We start from the raw sequence: 21,902 nt of genomic DNA, 5'->3' as shown, positions 1-21,902 counted from the left end.
TACTTATTCCTTCATAAAAAGAGTAAATGAATCTGCCTATGTCTTGTGACATATTTATCCACTATGTAAATGCATTGATTCCTCTCATAAGCCATTCATAAATATTATTTTATAATAATGCTTCTAAGAAATAAAGTGAAATTGTATTCCTTTTTGAAGGTTACATTTCAAAAATTCAAGGTGATATCAAATGAAATCCAGGCACAAAGCGGGAGCTTTGCATTTATCAGTATTTCCTGACATTTTCAAGAAATGAAATAGGAGGTTCAATGATAAAAGCATGCAATGTTTAGATAAATGGATAAAAAATGAACTTAAGAATGTGGAAAGAGTAAATAAGATTATTTGAATAGCAAGAAGAATCTTTGAGAATCTCATCGCTCCATATAAAAGTGGTCAGAGTTGATTCTTTATCCACAAATGTATCTCAAAAATTGTAATAAAATCAGAAAATACTAAAGCTAAAAGGATTTTAGAAAGTATTTACATAAATATTTCACTGGTATGGAGAAGGGAACTAAGTTTGCAATTAAAAACCGATTTTACATGTATATCTACATATATACATATATACATACTTTTTTTCAAGATAGAACTTAATACAGCTAGTTCTTAATTTAATAGGACTTATTCAATAGTAATGATTAAAATATACATGCAAACAAAAATGTATACAAAATGATGGCAGTATCCATAATCAAAATTTTGTGCATAAATGTTTTATATTTAAAATTTTATAGTAGTAGATATTTCTATAACCACAGAAAATGTGTAAAATTGTGTTTCAATTGCTTAGCAGTACAGATTCCAAAAAAATTATATAAACCAACAGACATTTCTTCCTTTTCAATCTTCTTTGATGGCTTTATGAATGACAGGTCATGAATGATAAATACTTCACAGATAACTCTATCATATATTTATACAATTGGAACCACACATTTTGATAAGAAGAATACTAAGCAATGACAATAGAGATGAAAAACATTTTTATAATGAAAATTATTAGTCCTTAGTGTATTTGATTTATAAAATTAGACTCTTCATCTTAGATTGCCATAAAGTGGCACACGCTTATCCTATGAGGGAGTGGAAAGGCAAGCACCTGCAAAATTCAAAGTTCAGTTGGGCCAACTTCATATTGAAGGAGGGAAAATTGTAAAATTGTGTTTATAGATACCTTGATAATAGTCAATATTAGCTTTAGCTGAGAAGGAACTCTAGAAGGCCATAATTTAAAAGATATTGGAACATGAAAGAAAGAAAGAAAGAAAGAAAGAAAGAAAGAAAGAAAGAAAGAAAGAAAGAAAGAAAGAAAGAAAGAAGAAAGAAAGAAAAAGAGGAGGGAGAGAAGGAGGGAGAGAAAGAGAGAAAGAAAGAAAAGAAAGAAAGAAGAAAAAGAAGAAAAAGAAAGAAAGAGAAAGAAAGGAGGGAGAGAAAGAAAAGAGAAGCAGAGACTAGAAAGAAAAAGAAGAAAGGAGAGAGAGAAAGAAATGAAATAAGAGAAAGAGAAGAGAGAGAAAAAGAAGAAAGAAAGAAAAAGAAAGAAAGAAAAGAAAAGAAAGAGAGAAAGAAACATTTGGTAGCAATATGAGACTAGACTGCAGGGAGTTTGGTGCTGGGAAACAGGGAAATCAATGGCTTGTTGTAAGCCAGTCTCAGGAATATGGTAGAGATAGAGAAGAGAAGAACTTGATTTGAAAGGAATATCTTGTTTGCCAGATTCCACAGCAACTTCGTTTGTGATCTCATTATTTGAGACCTGGAACACTAAAAGAATAACAGTTAACTTAAATAGAGGATATTAAAACGGTAGCTGTAGCTTGGAAGATAACATTCGTATGTCTCCTGCATAGCAAAATGGGGGATGATCACAGAGATAGTGAAAACACAAAACTGGAGCTCTGGGATTGGATAAAGCATGGGTTGATCTATTTGAATAGAGATGCTGATAGAAGCTGCCAGAATTTTATCAGGCAAAAAAACAGGTACTGAGTGAAAAGGAAACATTGCCACAGGTAGAACTTTTAGGATCATCAATGTTCAGTCATCAAAATTCTGTTCGAAGAAAGAGGAATTAGCCACAGAAACTGATAGAAATAAGAGAAAAACTGACTTCCAGTGTCTTTGTTTTGTTAAAAGAAACCAAAGAAGCCAACAGATTCAAAGAGGGCAACAGTGTTAAATGCTCCTGAAAATTCTAGGAGAATGATGGAGGGAAAAAACGCTTTTGCATATTGCAATTAGTCAGTAATTGGGAGCCCCAACAGAGCTAATCCAACTTTCGATGCCAGATGGTTTTCGAATCCTCTTCAACAGCATCTTTATTCTTTATCTCTTTCCTATTTCAATCCCAATGATTCATTTATGTTTTTCAGACTTATCTACGGGTAGTTTTATTTTTGTAAGTCAGATTTACTTATTCTCAGAATATCATTCAGGATATCATTATTATAAACACTTCAAGTCTCCCCATAATTTGAATAGCAAATTCAATTTAAAGTATGTTAGTTAAGGAAGTGTTATTCTTGGGTAATCCCATCAAATATGCATGACTTATTCCATCTAATAATCGAAAAAGTAATTTCCCACATTAGAGTGACAAATATTCTATTTGCCTCAGAAATGATAATTTCAGTCAGTATTTGGCATAGACTAGGTACTCATAAGTAATTATTCAATGAATAAATGAATGAATGAATCAGTTCTTTCCTCTCTTTGGATCATTCCCACATTCTTTTTGTTTTTAAGTAATCCTATATCATCTACTTGCAGAAAATACACTCAGAATTATCTAACTATTTTCTAATCCTTAAATAAACAAATAGGACTAAGAAGAAAATGAGATTACATAACACTCTCATCTGTGATTTTCCACCTGATTCTCATTAGCTCTATTTTTATTTTTCTTGACCTAGCATTATAGACTTAATTTTCATAATTGTAATCAGAGCATAACAACCACTAAATCTTTTAAAACAGTTTTTATTTAGAAAGATTACTCTTAAATCTTTGTATTGCATTATTTCTTTTTCTGTCTACAGTAAAAAATGGCTTTATTGTTTTATTTCAGGTGATATAAATAATTCATGTATATTGTAAAAACCTCAAACAATACAAAAAAGTATGATGAAGAATGTAAAAATTGCTTTAAAAACTACTCAAAAGATAACCACAATTAACATTTACATTATTTATGGATTGATCACTTTATCATTATAAAATGTTACTTTTTATCTCTAATAATGCCTTTTGCTTTAAAATCTACTCTTTCTGTTTTTAGCACAAACACTGCCAACTTACATTTGGTTAATATTTGCATGGCTTTTCTTTGTGCACCCTTCTTTCAACCTTCTGGTTCTTATATTTACGATCTCTTGTAAGCATCTTATAGTAGCCTTTATTTAAAAAACCTAATCTGACAGTATTGATATTTACTTGGGTTATGTAGTCCATTTACATTTATATTTATTAAAATAAACGGGTTTATATCTATCATGTTACTATTTATTTTCTCTTTAACTCACCTACTTATATTTTTTTCTCTCCTTTATTAATTTCTTTTGGATTTTGGAAATAAACAGATACTTCTTGTTATTCCATTTTTAATTTGTTAATTTATTAGATATACATTCTTATACTGTTCTTATAGTGGTTACTCTAGAGATTTCACATTCATCTTCAACTTTTACAGTCTAACATGAATAATTACTACTAGCAATTCCCTGATATTGCTAGAATCTTAGAAAATTTTAACTCCATCTTGTGCCATTATGAAGACATTTTTCACAGTTTAAGGATTACTTAGAATATTTCTATTCATGTTTATATAGTCAATATCCATTTATATTTACCTGCACATTTACTTTTCCATTGTCATTCATTTCTTTTGCATATCTATGTTTCCTTCTGAAAATATTCTCCTTGTGTCTGAAGGAGTCATTTTAGGATTTCTTTTAGTGCTGGTATCCTGGAAATACATTTTCTGTTTTTATTTCTCTGGAAATTCTTTATTGTATCTATGTTTCTAAACCTTATTTTTGCTGGTTATAGAATTTCTTTCAGCACCAAAGATTACATTCCATTGTCTTCTAGCTTTCATCCTCTCTGTTAGGAACAGTCATTAATCTTATTGTTGCTCCTTTGATGCTTATTGGTTTTATTGTTTAAATAATGTTTAAATATTTTTTAATTTTTTTACTTAGGATAAAATACTCATAACATAAAAGTTACCATCTAACCACTTTTAAGTGTACAGTTCAGCGACATTAACTACATTCAGATTGTTTTGCAACCATCACCACCATCCATCTCCAGAACTCTTCAAAATAATTATGGAAATCTTTATACGTCAACTAGTACAGACTAATGTATCCTTTCTTTTCTTTTACTCAGAATTCTTTTTATTTGAAAAAACATAGACTTTATTTTTACAGCAGTGTTAGATTAATTGCAAAACTTGAGCAGAAAGTACAGATCATTCCCATTCGCCATCTATCCCCACACATTTACAGGCTCCCCCACTATCGACATCCCACACAAGAGTGTTATATTTGTTATAATTGATGAACCTGCATTACCATATAGTTATTACTCAAAGTCTGTAGTTTACATTAGGTTTTACTCCTGGTGTTGTATATTCTATGGGTTTGGACAAACGTATAATGACTTATATCCACAATTATAGTATAATACGGAATAGTTTCACTGCCCTAAAACTCCTCTGTGCTCCATCCTCCCTAATCTCTGCCAACCACTGATTTTTTTTCTGTCTCCATAATTTTGTCATCTCCAGAATATCATATAATTGGAATCAAACAGTGTGTAGTTTTTTCAGATTGGCCTTTTTCACTTAGTAATATGCATTTAGGTTTTCTTCATGTCCTTTCATCGATTGATAGCTCATTTCTCTTTAGCACTGAATAATATGCCATTATACAATATATCACAATTTATTTATTCATTCATAAAGTACTCTCTTTAATGGCCACATTCGATTTTATATCTGGATAATTTTTATTAAAAATCTCTTAATTAGGGATAATTTACTATCCTGTTTTCAATTTTTTGCCATGTAAAATAATGGTATGTGAGCCAAATTGAATCTATCATTATTTACTTACATTTCTCAAAGGATATATACATCCTTAGGTACAGACTTGTTGAGAAACAAGTACTTTAAGAAAATTATTATTTTTAAAATTATTTTATTGTGTGAAAATATACATAAAATACAATTTACCATTTAACCTTTTTTTAAGTGTATACTTCAGTGGCATTAAGTACATTCACACTGTCATGCAAAAAAATCATCTTTAATATCAATGGGTAACAGCTCATGTGATTCAAAAATCAAAAGCTTCTAAATGATAAACTGAAAATAGTCTCTCCCAACTCTATCCCTAGCCAATTTCCCTCTCTAGAGAGAATTAACTGGCATTATCAGCTTCTTATATAAATTTCCAGAAATAGTTTTCACATATGTAAGCCTATGTACACATATATATATTTTTCTCCTTTTCCATAGAAATTGTAGCACGTTTAGACACTGTTCAATGACTTTTTACTTAATAGAAAATACTAGAGATAATTTCATATATGCTCACAGAAAAATTTTCTAGTTTTATTTTTTGACAGCTCCTTACTGTCGTACATTGTATTGATTTATTTTGCAACCAGTCTTTTGCTATCATGAACATAGCTGCTCTAAATGAGCATATGCAAGACTGTTTTGCATCTATGTAAGCATATCTAGAAGAAATAAAATTGCTATGTACAATGGTATGCCTTTTTGTAATTTTGCTAGATTTTATAATGTTGCCTTGCATACAGCTTCTTCCAAATTTTTGCCATTATCCATAATGTAGTGAATAAGACTTTCTAAATTTAATAGATGGATAATGCACTCAAAAGCTGTGATGGTTTACATTTCCACAGGATTATATATTTAATATCCTTTGCCCACATTGCTACCCAGAATTTGGGTGTGATCACTTTTCTCACTTTTCTCATTCTGCCAGGCATAAAGTAATGTCTGAATTACTTCAAGTTGCGTTTTTCTATTAGAGAGATTCAGCATTGTTTCATATGTGTATTAGTCATATACTCTTCTATAAATTGTGTATTGATATTCTTTGACTTTTTTATTGTTGGTTTTTTCTTATCGCTTTGTAACTACTCTTTGTATGCAATATATACCATATATGGTATACACCATACTGTTTGTATGTGATATATACACGTACGTACACTCTTTGTATGTAATATATATGCATTTTCTTTCAAATGCATTGCAAATATTTTCCCCAGCTTAAAATTTGATTTTTATGTTAGTTTTTTGCCATTTTTATGTTAGTTTTTACCATCGTTTTTAAAGGTATATGAGGTAAAAGACATCTTTTGTTTTTGTAATGGAATGAACTATTTAATTCTATTATATGTGGTTCTTCTATTTATAATTTCTATTGGTATTTAATTCTCTCGAAGCAGTTAGGTAATTCTTAGAGATATTAATGACAGTATGTCTGTCTTCCTAAATTATTTAATTATTTTTATTTTGACCCACCTATGATTGTGAAAAAGTTCACTTTTACAATTAGGGAACTTTTAACATCTGCTAGGAAATGCATAGATGACTTCATACGTTTTTTATATGGCTATCCTGAAAAAGTCATTTCCTAGATAACAGATGTCAATAAACGGAAAGCAGCACAACTTCATTTGAGACTTAACATATGAAGAGAAAAAATTGTCTCAAAATACCAAAAATGGGAAAGGCATACAGCTGAATTTTTTATCATTCTGACAGTAAATAAGTTGCCAGAAGTCCTTCCGACTTCTTTCTTGTTTTCCTTTGTGTTTTACTGGACAGTTGTCAGAAATTATTAATAACAGAATTTGGAAATTAAAACTTTCATTTTCATGACTATTCATTTCATATGATATTAGAGACCCTTCTATTTTTTACAAGTTACAGTGGTAGAAAAATATCTTAGTCCTTTTGGGTTGTTATAACAAAATGCCATAGACTGAGTGACTTATAAACAATCAGCGTTTATTTCTTACAGTTCTGGAGGCTGAGAAGTTCAAGATCAAAGTGCCAGCAGATTCAGTGTCTAATGAGGTCCCCTTCTTCATCGGCAGCTGTGCTCTCACTGTAACCTCACATGGTAGAAGGAGCAAGGGAGTCTCTGGGGTCGTTTTTATATGGACATTAATCCCATTTTTGAGAGTTCTGCTGTCATGAATTCAATACTTCCCAAAGGCCCCTTCTCCTAACACTTTACTTTGGAGGTTAAAATTTCAACATATAAATTTTGGAGATGAAAACATTCCATTCACTGCAAGTAGGACTCAAGGCTAGCAAAGACACAGAAGTCAAGGAAGCAGTGGTTAAAACCACATGTTCTGGAGTTGAATTGTCTAGTTTAAAATCTAGCACTATCTTCTATGACTGTTTAAAATTGAGTACATTCCTTCATTTTTCATTGCTTCTTTTTCCTCATCTGTGAAACAAATGGATATAATTGTACTCATCTCTTAATATTGTCTAAGTGTTGGGAATAAAGCAGCAAACAAAACTGATAAAACTTGTGCCTTTCAGGAGAATCGCTTGAACCCAGCAGGCGGAGGTTGCAGTGAACCAAGATCACGCCACTGCACTCCAGACTGGGCGACAGAACGAGACTCCATCTCAAAAAACACATGAAAACCTATGCCTTTGTGAATGAGTTATTTGGGGCTATTCATATGGAATATAAATGTGAGAGCAGTTTGAGAGATGGATTAGAATAGCAAGCAACAGGACACATAGTACATAACATGCAATAAACATTGCTTATGATAATTATTTGAGAATCAAGAAATATAAATCAAATTGGACAAATTTATTTTTGAAAAGAAGTTCTTGCTCACAATTTGTAAAGAAGAATAAAATATGATAAATTATACAAAAAATTGACAAATTTATGCTTTTTCAATAGTAGGATTTATTTATGCAGCTAATGTTTATTGGGCATCTGTTACCTGCTGAGTACTATTCTGGGTGCTGGAACTCTTGCTAGAGACTTATACTTGTGGGTGGTAGAGAAACTCCAGAAAATTATACAATTTTGTGGTTATTGAATTTTTTTAAAATAAAATCATTTCACTGTATTATAGGAACTTGCTATTTTAGAATAAATCCTTTTCAACTGTTACTATAAATAATTAGACATTTATCTGGTTCATATATTTAGTTTTTTTAAAGTGTGATAAGCTTATACTATTACAAATATAGTTACCCTTGAACAACATAAGGGTTTGGGGCACCAATCCTCCCAAGCAATCACAAAACCAAATATAACTTTTGACTCCACAAAAGCTTAACTACTAATACCCGCTGTTTACTGGACAATTAATATATATATATGTTTTATATATATGTATATTACAGAGTATATTAGACACTGTATTCTTATGATATGGCCAGAAAAAAGACAATGTTATTTTAAAAATCATAAAGAAGAGAAAAATATATATACTGTTCATTAAGTCAAAGTGGATCATCATAAAGGTCTTCATCCTTGTCTTCACATTGAGTAGGGGGAGGAGGAGGAAGAGAAGAGGTTGCTCTTTCCATCTTGGAGGTGGCAAAGGTGGAAGAAAATCCACGTTTAAGTGGGCCCATACAATTCAAACCTGTGTTGTTCAAGGGTCAACTGTACTAACTCCAAACAACTTCCAAGTTCATATCCTACTGAAAGTATATCAGTCATTCTGTTAGGAAGCCAAAGAGAAATTTTAAATAATATAATATTGTCCATGAAGAATAACCTAAAATTGAAAACCAATTGTTACAGGTTAGAGGTGGCATTTATATGGGCAGAAATTGAAAATCTAAAGAATGAAATTGACGACAAGATTCTTCAGATTCTGTATAGGTACGAAATGCCAACATACACTCAAGGTGCCTAAACGTTTTTAATATGATTAGAGGAAGTTATTGGAACTCTGGGGTGAGCCAGAAATAGTCAACACAGGAAAGAGAGATTAGAGGCAAGAAGGGAACTTGACAAACCGTGTTTGTCTCTCAAGGCCATGATGGCCAGAGAGAGACTACAACCAGCTTCACACTCCAGGCTCCTGTCCAGACCTGTGCTGCTCTGGGGAGCCCCACATGACCCAGCAGCTTGGTTTCTGTGCCCTGAGTGTTCCAATACCAGGAAATCAAGTTTTGATGCTGCCATGTCTGTTTGACCATATTTCTAAATCATCTGTGCTGAACAAAGGGCCTGGACCCTACCTGTAGCCTAGACAGCACTCTCTAGCTGGAATTGACTAACTGAGTTTAGTTGTTTAAACTAAAGCTATAACCATTAACCTAGAGAAAGATGGAACAGCAGAAGAGAGTAAAATTCACATTTATCAAGTCATTTCAATGTAGTCAAAATACATTCATACACACATTTTCTTACTTAGCCTTCATATTATCTGTATAAGTAATATGAGAAACTGAGATGCAGAGAAGTTACTTAAGTGGCTTTTTGACAGTTACCCTGGTTACTAAAGGGAAAACCATTGCAGTCTATTTCTATATGACTTGAAGGGTCATTCTATTTCTACTGTATTGCCAGGAGGAAAGAGTTTCCTTGAAAGAAATTGGATGAGGAAGCTATCATAAAATTTTATCACCATAATAAAGCTCTATAGAGTTATAGGCTTATTAGATAGAAATGTAAAGATTCCTTAAAACAACAACAATGGAACAATGACAATAGTTGTATTGATGTCATTAAATATGGCACCACTGGTCATAGTGTAAAGGATAGATTGAGGGAGATTATGGCAGAAGGTAGAGAGAATGGCTACCAGGAACAGTCATTGGATATCCAGGTAGCAATACTAAGTGGGTAAGTGTGTTTCTGAAATGAAGAACAGAGATCTGGACTAAAGATGTGGATTCAGGAGATTTTACCATGAAGATTGTAACTAAAGCCAAGGGTATAAATGAGGTTGACCAAGAAAAGCAAGAAGCAAGGTAAGAAGAGAATAGAGAGCAAAACTTGCCTTTAAATTTCTTTAAGATTTGAAAATGTAAGAGGGCCAGAGTCAATTATGTCCACAGAAGAAAAAAAAGAATACCAAGGAAAAAATAACAGAATTAAATAAAAAACTGCAAAGAAAAGAAAGTCTGAGTTCATAGAATCTGGTGGTTAAGATATTTGGGGACCTGCAGGAGAACTTTATAACCATGTAGGTAAAGCTACTGACTGTATCTTAGGTCAGATTCCTTGGAAACAGACTCCAAGGTAAAAATTTGTGTGCAGGAGAATTATTGGGTGGTTCTGGGTAGAGAGAGAATTTGAACTACAGTGAGGTTGCAACACATGCCTCAATGGAACCTAAGGGTAGCACTGGAGCTGGGAAAGCCCTTCAGTATTGTGCCAAAATGAGGCAAGGCAACTGGGCTTTCAAACCAGCCTCAGTCATTGGAGGGATGTATCCTGGATGAGGTAATTCCCTTCAGTCAAGGGCAGGGCCCAGAGAGGGATGCACTGGTGAGCCATTACTGGCCAACCTTATGGCAGCTGGGAGAATGAATGATTCCATCCTGCAAGGGATCTGGGATGGTCAGCACCTCACAGCTTCCCAGGAGAGAATGAAGAAAATGAATGTGAAGGATGCTTTGCTGTAAGGGGTTTTTATAATTATAGCCACCAATTCTCTCTTCCAAATTTTCCCCGCCATCATCTTTTTGCCAATCTGACTCCTTTACTGACAGATTTTCTTCTTAGATAGCTACTTCTTTTACTTATATGTCCTGCAATTAAGTAGCTGTCTTTTCTTTCACTGTTTCACTGAGTTGTCACTAGTACCATAGGGGACAATACAAGTCTAAGTGGATTCCTATAGCCACTCCCATTAATACTTATGTGTAAAATTACCATACTTTACAGAATTGCTTTTTCTAGATCAATTTTCATTAGAAAGGAGGCTTTCTGTGTGAGCTCTAAGTTGAGGAATTTAGAAACTATAAACCAAGACTTGATGTATTATTTGAAGGCTCAGAGTGTATTGAAGAGTCTGGTTTTACATATTTTCTGTGGGACTTTACGTTTCCTTAGAAGAAGACACTAAATAAATAGGCTACAATTATAACTATGAAATCTTACCATAATCTTATGTTCATAAATATAGAAAAAGATTAAAAGCTGTTAATCATTTTGGCAATTATTAATTTATGGAAGCTCTGAGTGTGAGGATGGTGTAAAAATAGTTCCCAGAAGGGATTTGAATCAACATGAACTTATATCCTCGTATCAACCATTTTTATCACCCTGTGTCTTTCCATTCCCCGCAGGTGCTTAATACAATATCCAGCTGTCTCTGGCAGTCACCTGAGATGTATATTTACTGGCAGTTTTATTACTTTTTTCAGAATATATAGTACCATAGATTTATTTCTCTTTTTAATGTATTGATAGAATAGTTTAATATTTAAGATGTATTAGTGACAGGTTTTCTGGAAAGTATAAATTTCTAGTCTATTAAATTCGATTTAACCAAAAACAACCCCCACTCACACTCTCCCTATTAAAAAAAAATGGGAATCATGTAACATCTTTACTTAGATCTAACTAGAAACTGTTTGAAATGGGCAGATTTGTTCTTGCTTTGAAAATACCATATAAACAAAAAAAAGTCAGTCCCATCTGTCAAATTGCCTGGAGAATGCATTTAACGAGAAATGAAGCTACATTAAAGGCCATAAAATATGTAGCAAGGGAAGGAAGGATAAAGTTATCCAGCAGTTCATTGGCTTCACCTACTGTGCAGTGTACTCCTTGTGAACAAGACAGATTAGATAGTTATTGCTACATCAAAATATCTGCCATTGTGGAGAGTAAGAGAACTGGAAAAAGAAAAAGGGACTCCAAATCCCAGCTCTTTCCATGATCATGAGCCAAAGAAATGTGAAAATTAATTACATTTTCTTTCATTTTATGAAATTGGATCAACTTTTCCTAATAGAGAATAGAACTTATTTGCAATAAAGGAAGCTTCAACTTCATTCATACTGTTACCCATTTGGCAATTGAAAGAAGTGAACTTAAAGTTTTGCAGCTGAGCCTAAAGAAAAAGGAATAAATTGCTGAAGAGCGTGCACATAAGCTGGATAATGGCAATAGTATTGTATTAATCCATTCTCACACTGCTAATGAAGACATACCTGAGACTGGGTAATTTATAAAGGAAAGAGCTTTAATTAACTCACAATTCAGCATGGCTGGGGAGGCCTCAGAAAACTTACAATCATGGCAGAAGGGGAAGTAAACATGTCCTTCTTCACATGGCAGCAGCAAGGGGAAGTGCTGAGCGAAAGGCAGGGAAAGCCCCTTATAAAACCATCAGATCTCATGAAAACTCACTATCACAAGAGCAGCACAAGGGGGTAACCGCCCCCATGATTCCATCACCTCCCACTAGGTCCCTTCCAAAACATGTGGGGATTATGGGAACTAAAATTCAATATGAGATTTGGGTGGGGACACAGCCAAACCATATCATTCCACCCTGGCCTCTTCCAAATCTCGTGTCCTCACAATTCAAAACACAATCATGTCTTTCCAGCAGTCCCCCAAGGTCTTCACTCATTCCAGCATTATCTCAGAAGTCCTAGTCCAAAGTCTAATCTGAGACAAGGCAAGTCCCTTATATCTGTGAGCCTGTAAAATCAAAAGCAAGTTAGTTACTTCCTAGATACAATGGGGGTACAGGTATTATGTAAATATACCCATTCCAAATGGGAGAAGTTGGCCAAAACAAAGGAGCCACAGGCCCCATGCAAGTCCAAAATCAAGCAGGGATGTCAAATCTTAAAGCTCCAAAATTATCTTCTTTGACTCTATGTCTCACATCTAGGTCAGGCTGATGATGCAAGAGATAGGCTCCCATAGTCTTTGGCAGCCCTGCCCCTGTGGCTTTGCAGGTACAGCCCCCCTCCAGGCTGCTTTTATGGGCTGGCATTCGGTGCCTGTGGCTTTTCCAGGCACACGGTACAAGCTATAAGTGGATCTACCGTTCTGGGGTCTGGAGGACAGTGGCCCACTTCTCACAGCTCCTCTAGGAAGTGCCCCAGCAGAGACTCTGTGTGGGGGTTCCAAGCCCCCATTTCCCTTCTGTACTGCCCTAGCAGAAGTTCTCCATGAGGGCTCTGCCCCTGCAGCACAATTCTTCCTGGTCATCCAGGCCTTTTCAGACATCCTCTGAAATCTAAGCGGAGGTTCCCAAACCTCAATTCTTGACTTCTAGGCACCTGCAGGCTCAACACCACATGAAAGCTACCAAGGCTTGGAGGTTGCACTCTCTGAAGCAATGGCCCAAGCTGTACCTTGGCCCCATTTAGCCAAGGCTAGAGCAGCTGGGGTGCAGGGCACCAAGTCCTGAGGCTGCACACAGCAGGGGGCCCTTGACCTGGCCCAAGAAACCATTTTTCCCTCCTAGGCCTCCAGGCCTGTGACGAGAGGGGCTGCCATGAGGGTCTCTGACATCCCTGGAGACATTTTCCCATTGTCTTGGTGATTAGTATTTGGCATCTGGTTACTTATGTAAATTTCTGCAGTGGGCTTGAATGTCTTTCCAGAAAATGGGTTTTTCTTTTTTACAGCATTGTCAGGCTGCAAATTTTTTAAACTTTTATTCCCTGCTTCCTCTTAAGTGCTTTGCTGCATAGAAATTTCTTCCATCAGATACCCTAAATCATCCCTCTCAAGTTCAAAGTTCCACAGATCTCAAGGACAGGGACAAAATGCCACCAGTCTCTTTGCTTAGCAAGAGTGACTTTTACTCCAGTTTCCAAGTTCCTCATCTGCATCTGAGACCACCTCATCCTGCACTTTATTGTCCATATCACTATTAACATTTTGGTCAAAGCCATTCAAGTTTCTAGGCAACTCCAAACTTTTCCACATCTTCCTGTCTTCTGAGTCCTCCAAGTCTCTAGGAAGTTCCAAACTTTTCCACATTTTCCTATCTTCTTCTGAACCCTTCCAACTGTCCCAACCTCTGCCTATTACCAGTTCCAAAGTAGCTTCCACATTTTCAGCTATCTTTAGAGCAGCGCCCCACTACCTGGTGCCAATTTACTGTATTAGTCTGTTCTCATACTACTAATAAAGATATACCTGAGACTAGGTAATTTATAAAGGAAAGAGCTTTAATTGACTCACAATTCAGGGCTCAGGAGGCCTCAGAAAACTTACAATCATAACAGAAGGGGAATCAAGAATATTTATCTTTACATGGCGGCAGCAAGCAGTGCCGAGAAAAAGGGGAAAAAGCGCCTTATAAAACCATGAGATCTCGGCCGGGTGCAGTGGCTCACACCTGTAATCCCAGCACCTTGGGAGGCTGAGGCAGGCGGATCATGAAGTCAGGAGATTGAGACCAACTTATGCTAATACAGTGAAACCCGTCTCTACTAAAAATACAAAAAAATAGCCGGATGTGGTGGTGGGTGCCTGTAGTCCCAGCTACTCGGGAGGCTGAGGCTAGAGAATGGTGTGAACCTGGGAGGCTGAGCTTGCAGTGAGCCAAGATCACGCCACTGCACTCCAGCAAGACTCCGTTCCCCCCATCCCAAAAAAAACCATGAGACCTCAGGAGAACTCACTCACTATTACAAGAACAGCAGCATGTGGGTAACTGCTCCCATGATTCAATTACCTCCCACCAGGTTCCTCCCACAATATGTGGGGATTATGGGAACTACAATTCAAGATAAGATTTGGGTGGAGATATAGCCTAACCGTATCAAGTATAAACTTACTATTTTTTTTACCAAAATGTGGAAGAAACACAAGAAAATGTGCTTATTTGGAGGATGCTAACAGGAAATAAACTGTTCCTAACTTAGCCCTCTGAAAAAGAGAATGATAAATGTATTTAGACATCTTCTTCAATGGTAGCTTTTTGTTTGCATTGTACATTTGAAAGGTGTTCACTTTGCTATTGCAGAACCAATTTGAAAAACATTATCTGGGACAAAATGTTCAATGTCCAACGTATTAAAAGGTGTCTCCATCTATGAACGTTAGCAAATCTATACAAGGATTCTCTATTGATGAATTTTGAAAGAGGGAGAATATCATTAGATGTTCTGGGCAGTTTATAAGCACTTATGAAATAGGAGCTACATTATTACAAGATCTTGCTTATTATTAGTGAGAAGTTATTTGGGTACTTCCAAGTAAAATGTGAAAATGTCCTCTCTACTGTCCCTAAATTTTCTCCTTATAGAACAAAAATAACATGTTTATTGCTAACTAGTTAATATATTTAAAATACTAGACAAAGTGTTTTGCTTGATTTCTTTTATACCAATGGAACGATTATTTGAGCCATTCAGTGCCTAGAAAATGAAATAAAAAAGGAAAACAGACTGTCAATTAAAAAAAGTATTACATGTTACAAAAGTAATTCCAATTTAGTAGTAATAATAATTAGCTAGTTTTTAAAATACTGACTTTATTTAAAAATGTCTGGAAGATAACTTCAAGAAAAAGCTAAGTATTTTTTTAAATAAAGGAAATATTTAATACTAGGGCAAAAAAAGATTTTTTAAAGGTTGTTTAGAATTTTTTAAAGTTCGATAGATTTATACAATCTAATGAAAAATAGGAAAAAAATACATACAGCTAATTGCTCAAGGAAAGATGAACACTGTTATGACTAAAATATGCAGTCAGTGAGAAATTCCAAAAGCTCTGGTCAGGTTTTTAAAAAGTCCCTGAAAACTTAGAAATAAAGGATCCAATAGTTTTCCCAAATTCACAGAACTTTAAAAGAGCAATTATTTAAAGGCCAGTATGTTAACATTCTGTTGCAAGAGAATTTTTTTTTAAGTTTCATATTGACAAGCAGGGACAATAATCTAGAAAGATTAGATTTAAGTAAATATAATAATAAAGTCCCATACTGAAGAAAACAGAATTCTTCAATCCTCAATTGGGCTTAATATATACTTGCAATATTTTGATTCTAAATTTTGACAAAATGAAGAGCTCATCTGTCTCCTTTTTATATACAAAAATAGTTTACTTGAACTAAAAATTAAATGTGAATGAGGATGGGGCTGCAACTGACACACTTTTATGAAGATAATTCAATAGAGTAAACCACTTTAACACCTTAGATATAAAGCATATTTATGGTTAATAGGGATTCCATACATTCCTGAGAAAGTGGGAATTAATCAATGGCCCAGGAATTGATCCAGAGGCTCTGTGCCAGGCAAATGTGATAGGGATATCTAATTTCTAGAAGAGATTCAGTGTAAGAAGAAATCTAGATGTGTTTCTTCAGAAAAGACAATTTAAGAAAAAATACATAGAACATGTATTTTCTTATCTATTTAAGACATTTAGAGTTAGAGAATCACAAAAATGAGGATCAGTGTGCTCTATTTATAAATGAGGACATGTGAAGAAAGATGCTTTGACTCAGATGGTGTGGCTACTTAATGGCAGAATTGAGACTAGAATTCACTTCTCTTGACTCTTAATTCAGAGCTCTTTAATGGAATTCTGGCAACATTCCTGATGATACTTGATGTTCCCTGTTAGACATGCAATTAAGCTTATAATTGTTCCTTGTTCCACTTCTCTGTGAACACGACTTTCTTCAGATTATATGAAATGGCACATTATTCACCCAGGGACAGAGAAGAGAGTGTAAAATTAAGTCAGTGAAGTAATTTTATTTTAGTCCTCCAGGAAAGGAGGAAAAATGACATGATTGGATTATTTGTTATTTTCAACTCATGTTTCTTTATTTGCATTAACTGAGTACCTGATTCATCTTTGTTAGCTACAAGTGACTGTCAATTTATTTTTTATTTTAGTTCTGAAGAATGCTAAAATAAAATTGTTGTAAATTGGGGCCTCTCCTGTTGTAACTTCAAATTTCCCCTGAATTTTGGTGCTATATGTCATGCCCAACATTGCTCTTCTTTAAACTATCAAACCATTCTTTGCTAACACTAAAAACCTCTTCCACTTATTTCTCAATACTGCACCTGTTTTTGTGCAGAAAAACAGTGCCTTTGCTAAAAATGTCATTTTGTTCAAAGGCATTTGGCTCTCTGCATCAGATAATGCATCTATAATAGCAGAAGTTTTCCATCTCAGAAACCATGTCATCATACTTTCTTTTTATTGTTAATTGTACTGATCACCCACCAACCAACTCAGCTAGTGTTAGTGTCTCCTAAATAATCCTATTGTAGTTTTTAGGTTGTTATAAATAGGAGTTTGAGTTGATGAGGTGGTTCTTTTATTTGTAATAAGAAACCTCAAAAGTTGGAGCTGTGCTTGAAATGACATAAATAGCAAAACATTAAGGTTGGGAGTGTCACTTTTATTTATCAGCAATCCAAGTTCCTATTTAACTTTTTTTGTTTTATATTAGTTTGTTTATCTTATTACTAAAGCAAAACACAGATATTACAGAAAAATTAAAAAATACACAAAGTCAAAATAAAGGAAATTTAAAGCATCCATATGCCGTCATAGATTACCCCTGTTAAACTTCAGTTACCTCTACCTGAACACCCTTTCACACACAAATACACATACCATGGACCCATGAGAAGGGATAATTTTGAATATGCAGTTTGTTGAGCTTTTTTTACTCTTAGAAATACATAGCAAAGATTTTTTAAATAAATATCATTTTAATTAAAAAATTATAATACAGTATGTGAGTTTTACATGACCATTATTTCTGAGTAAGAGGTATATGAACCAGTGAACTAGTATAAACAATATGAACTTCTTATCATCATTATCTACAATATCATTTTAATGGCTATATAGTATTTCATTCTAAGTGCATTCTATATTTGTTTAACCACTTCTCTATGGCTAAATTTTAAGTTCTTCTAAATTTTCTTTGCTTTTATAAATGATTATGCATGACTTTATACATATTTAACTCTGGATAGATTTTTATGGGTAGAATTATTCTTTAAGTAAAATTTCTGAATAAGAGTTTTGAATTCTTTACTTTCTATTTCTTTACTTCCTGTTTCTATAGGAAATAGGAAGCAATTAGCAATAGAAATTTAATTTGGTTTTATGCTTCGGACATTTTTTACTCCAATTTCAGTGGACTATAGACAAAATGATTGATAAATACTTCTTTTAAGTTATGTAGATAAATAGCATGTTTATTCAATGGCGATATACAATAAACATGAGAACAATAAAATGTTTCTAGATTTTTCAGAAACTATCTATAAAAAACTGTTAAAAATAGGGAAAAAAACCACCTATATAATCTTGACCTAGATTCACCAATTGCCAACATTGGGCCACATTAGTTTTATGTAAGTTGCAGATATTATGATACTTTCTCTTTAAATATTTCATATTACCTCTCCTAAATTAAGGACAGTCTTTTCTATAACCACCATTATCAGGTGGTTTTCTATAACAACATTATCAGGATTAAGAAAATTTGTAATAATTCCATAATAATATCTAATATATAATTCATATTTAAATTTCCCCAGTGGTCCCACAAATGTGTTTTATGACTGTTTTGTTTTTAATCCAATCAGTGTTCATGCTACAGTAGTTTCTCTGCGTTTCTTCAATATGTTTGTTTTTCATGACATTGACTTTTTCAAAAGTCTTCTCCAGTCATCTTTTAAAAGGTCCCATATACTGGATTTGTTAATTATTTCTTCATTATTGTATTTAGATTATCCATTTGGGCAAGACTACTAGATTGTTGGTGCTTGTGCTTCTTATTCTATCACATCAGAAGGCATATTATATTAATTTGTCCCACAGCTGGTGATACTAAATTTGACAACTTAGTGGAGGTGATGCTAAATTCTTGCATAGTACATTTTCCCCTTTGTAATTAGTAAATAACGTGTGGGTTTTGAAAGTGTGTGAATACCCTGACTCTAACAACTTTCTTACCCGATAGTTATAACTTCCATTGATGGTCCTTGACTGAATTCTCATTTGGGACTGCAAGATGGACATATCCTATCATTTTTCTACATGGTATTAGCATTCTTTCAAGAAGCTTCCTTTTTATTCCTCGCCCCTTTCTCTTTCTCTCTCCCACTCCCTTCCCTTCCCTATCTGTTTCACTCCCTTCCTTGCAAAACTTCCTTTTCAATCTCTCTCTCTACCTCTCTCTGCCTCTCTCCCCCTACCACCCCACACCTTATCACTATTGGGTCATGAATTTATTTTTGATTAAATGATTTTTTAGATTCAATAAAACAATAGAAATTTAATTGTAAGTCTAGCTCACTTTGGCTGGTTAAAATGCTCAAAATTATGGTGCTGAGAAAAATGGATACATTTAGTAACATTAGCATTGTTCCATTTTTTAATAATAATTTTGATGCTTTCCTACAAGTCTAATGATAACATGTTGAAATCAATTACTTCACAATTTCCCTTTCCAAAAATAACATTTGAAATTTAGGAGATTAAACACTACAGAAAAAGTATTCTGTAATGTACTTTTTGAATTCTCGTAAGATTTGACTACTTTTTCTGACCAATTCACTAAGAATAGAAAATTATTGATTTATTCAGTAAACCAAGTAGGTTTAAAGTTTTAACATTTGCTAAGTCATTTGGCTGTACTTCATCTCTTAGAAAACAAGGAATATTATTTATAATTACTGCTTTTCTATTTTTAGCTTTTTACACAAATAAAATTATTTAATATTTTCTTCAGACTTTAACAGAATCCAGTAGTATTTGAATGACAAAGAGACATTTTTATCATCAAGAGCAGGTTTTCAAAAATAATTTATCAGTGTTTGGGAATAAGTTAGGTAATGACTCTCTTTCCAAGGAACAAAACATCTTCTGAGAGATAAAAATTTTTACTGGGAAAGTTACAGAAAATTTGGGTTAATTTTAATATAAATGTGTGTGTGTGGTGAATAAATACAGTTTTTATAGTAAAGCCATCACCTATTTGAATATGAATTCACTTAGTCAGGGCTTTGGGACTTTGCTGCCTTATCTGAGGAAAGGGGACCAGGCTGCGGGTTCTTTCTCTTCTTTCTCCGTGTTGAGGCTCACAGTAGGCCCTTGCCTATTTAATGTAGCCATTGTAATTATTATCATCACCATCATTATCTTTACACTGCCTTTGATATTATCAACCTTTGGATTAATGTGAGACAATAAGTTGTAAACCAAGGTTCTGAAAGGATGAGTCTTTTTTATAGAAAGGAGTTAAAGGTGACCTTTTTGTATTGGTCTTTATACTGTTTACTTCTTCATAGCTAGTTCCAAGCCTGCCAGTGCCAAACTCAAATTCTTACACCTCCGATTGGTTTACATATAGCCCAAATTATTATACTGTAAGCTACTTGAGTCTGCCTGCTTTGCATTCTTTACAAAACTTCACTTAACATCCACTAGCCAGAGATTAGACAAACTCTGTGATATGATTCAGCTGTGTCCCCACCCAAATCTCATCTTGAATTGTAGCTCCCATAAACCCCACGTGTTGTGAGAGGAACCCGGTGGGAGGTAATTGAATCATGCCAATGGGTTTTTCCCATGCTGTTCTCGTGATAGTAAGTCTCACGAGATCTGATGGTCTTTTTAAGGGCAGTTCCCCTGCACAGGCTTTCTTGCCTGCCACCATGGAAGACATGCCTTTGCTCTAAAGATCCCTCGCCTTCCACCATGATTGTGAGGCCTCCTAGCCATGTAGATGTGTGAGTCCATTAAATCTCTTTTTCTTTATAAATTACGCAGTCTCAGGTATTTCTTCATAGCAATATGAAAAAAATGGACTAATACACCCTGTAACTATTTGATGCTACCCTTTGTAGCTTTGACCCAGAGACTCCCCCACATGGCTGCTGAGTGACATCAGCTAGACATATAAACCCCCTGTCCAATTCCCTGCTTTCCCAGAATTTCCTTGCCCTAATTTACTTCTATGTAGTGGTCCCATGCTATTGTATCTGGAAGGTCTTCCAGTGTTAGACACTTCCCAGAACTCTTGCAAACCTGTCCAAGTGCTGCCTAATAAAGACTGTTGTGCAATACTGCCATCTTGTGGTTGTGTCTTTTCCTTGATTGGCTCCAAAATCCTTGAACTCACCACAGTCTCATACCAGAGTTTTGGATCAAAGACTAAGAAGCTGAGAGTCTTTTAATAAATATTAGGGCTGGACTTTACTCTTTTGCTTTGTAAGACAGGAGGCAAAGGGAAGGATGGGCTTTGGTCTACGTTTATTTCACAGCCTCATCCTAGGGAATTTGATTGTGGACTCTATTGCACTTGTCAAATAGGAAATCTGACTATTTGGCAGAAATGGCTTAATCTTATTCCAGAGGATGACACATCTTGTCCGGGCTAACTGAGATCGGTTTTAGTGTCAAATGAAGGCTGAATTGCTTAAGGAGGACCATCTATGTCTCACTGAGACCACCAAAAATGGCCATGTACCGAGTTCTAATAAGTAATATTGCATTGATTACTTCACTCAGCTTTATTTAGAGGGAACGTTTCTCTTTTATTGGGAAGGTAACTAGAATGATAGAGCTGGTAATTGGCAGAGCTGGGATTTGCACCCTGACCCTGTCATCTCATAAGCCATGGTCTTGCCTTCTTATCATCCTGTTTACCTGCGCCAGAGCTAGTACTGATCTACAACTAAGTATTTCACGGGACCTTTGAAAATGATACAAATCTATTTTTTAAATATTTTTCTTCATCTTTTTACTCCTTTCCTTGTTTTTCTTTTGTCAATTCATTAAGTATCTTATAAAATTGAAACTTGAAACTCTTTGAAATAAAAATCCTACTTTTAGAAAAATTGCCTTTGTGTGTTTTTCTTATCACACAAAGTGTTACTTTAT

The 21,902-nt window shown here is 34.4% G+C and overlaps 1 protein-coding gene across 13 annotated transcripts in view; it reads left to right on the top strand.

Moving 5' to 3' along the window:
• The window catches only part of LRRC7 (leucine rich repeat containing 7), a 571,260-nt gene that overhangs the window by 149,681 nt on the left and 399,677 nt on the right, over positions 1–21,902 (top strand). The window lies entirely within an intron of this gene.

Source organism: Pan troglodytes, chromosome 1 (genome assembly GCF_028858775.2).
Source record: "Pan troglodytes isolate AG18354 chromosome 1, NHGRI_mPanTro3-v2.0_pri, whole genome shotgun sequence".
Taxonomy (NCBI): Eukaryota; Metazoa; Chordata; class Mammalia; order Primates; family Hominidae; genus Pan; species Pan troglodytes.
This window is presented reverse-complemented; position numbering and strand designations above follow the sequence as displayed.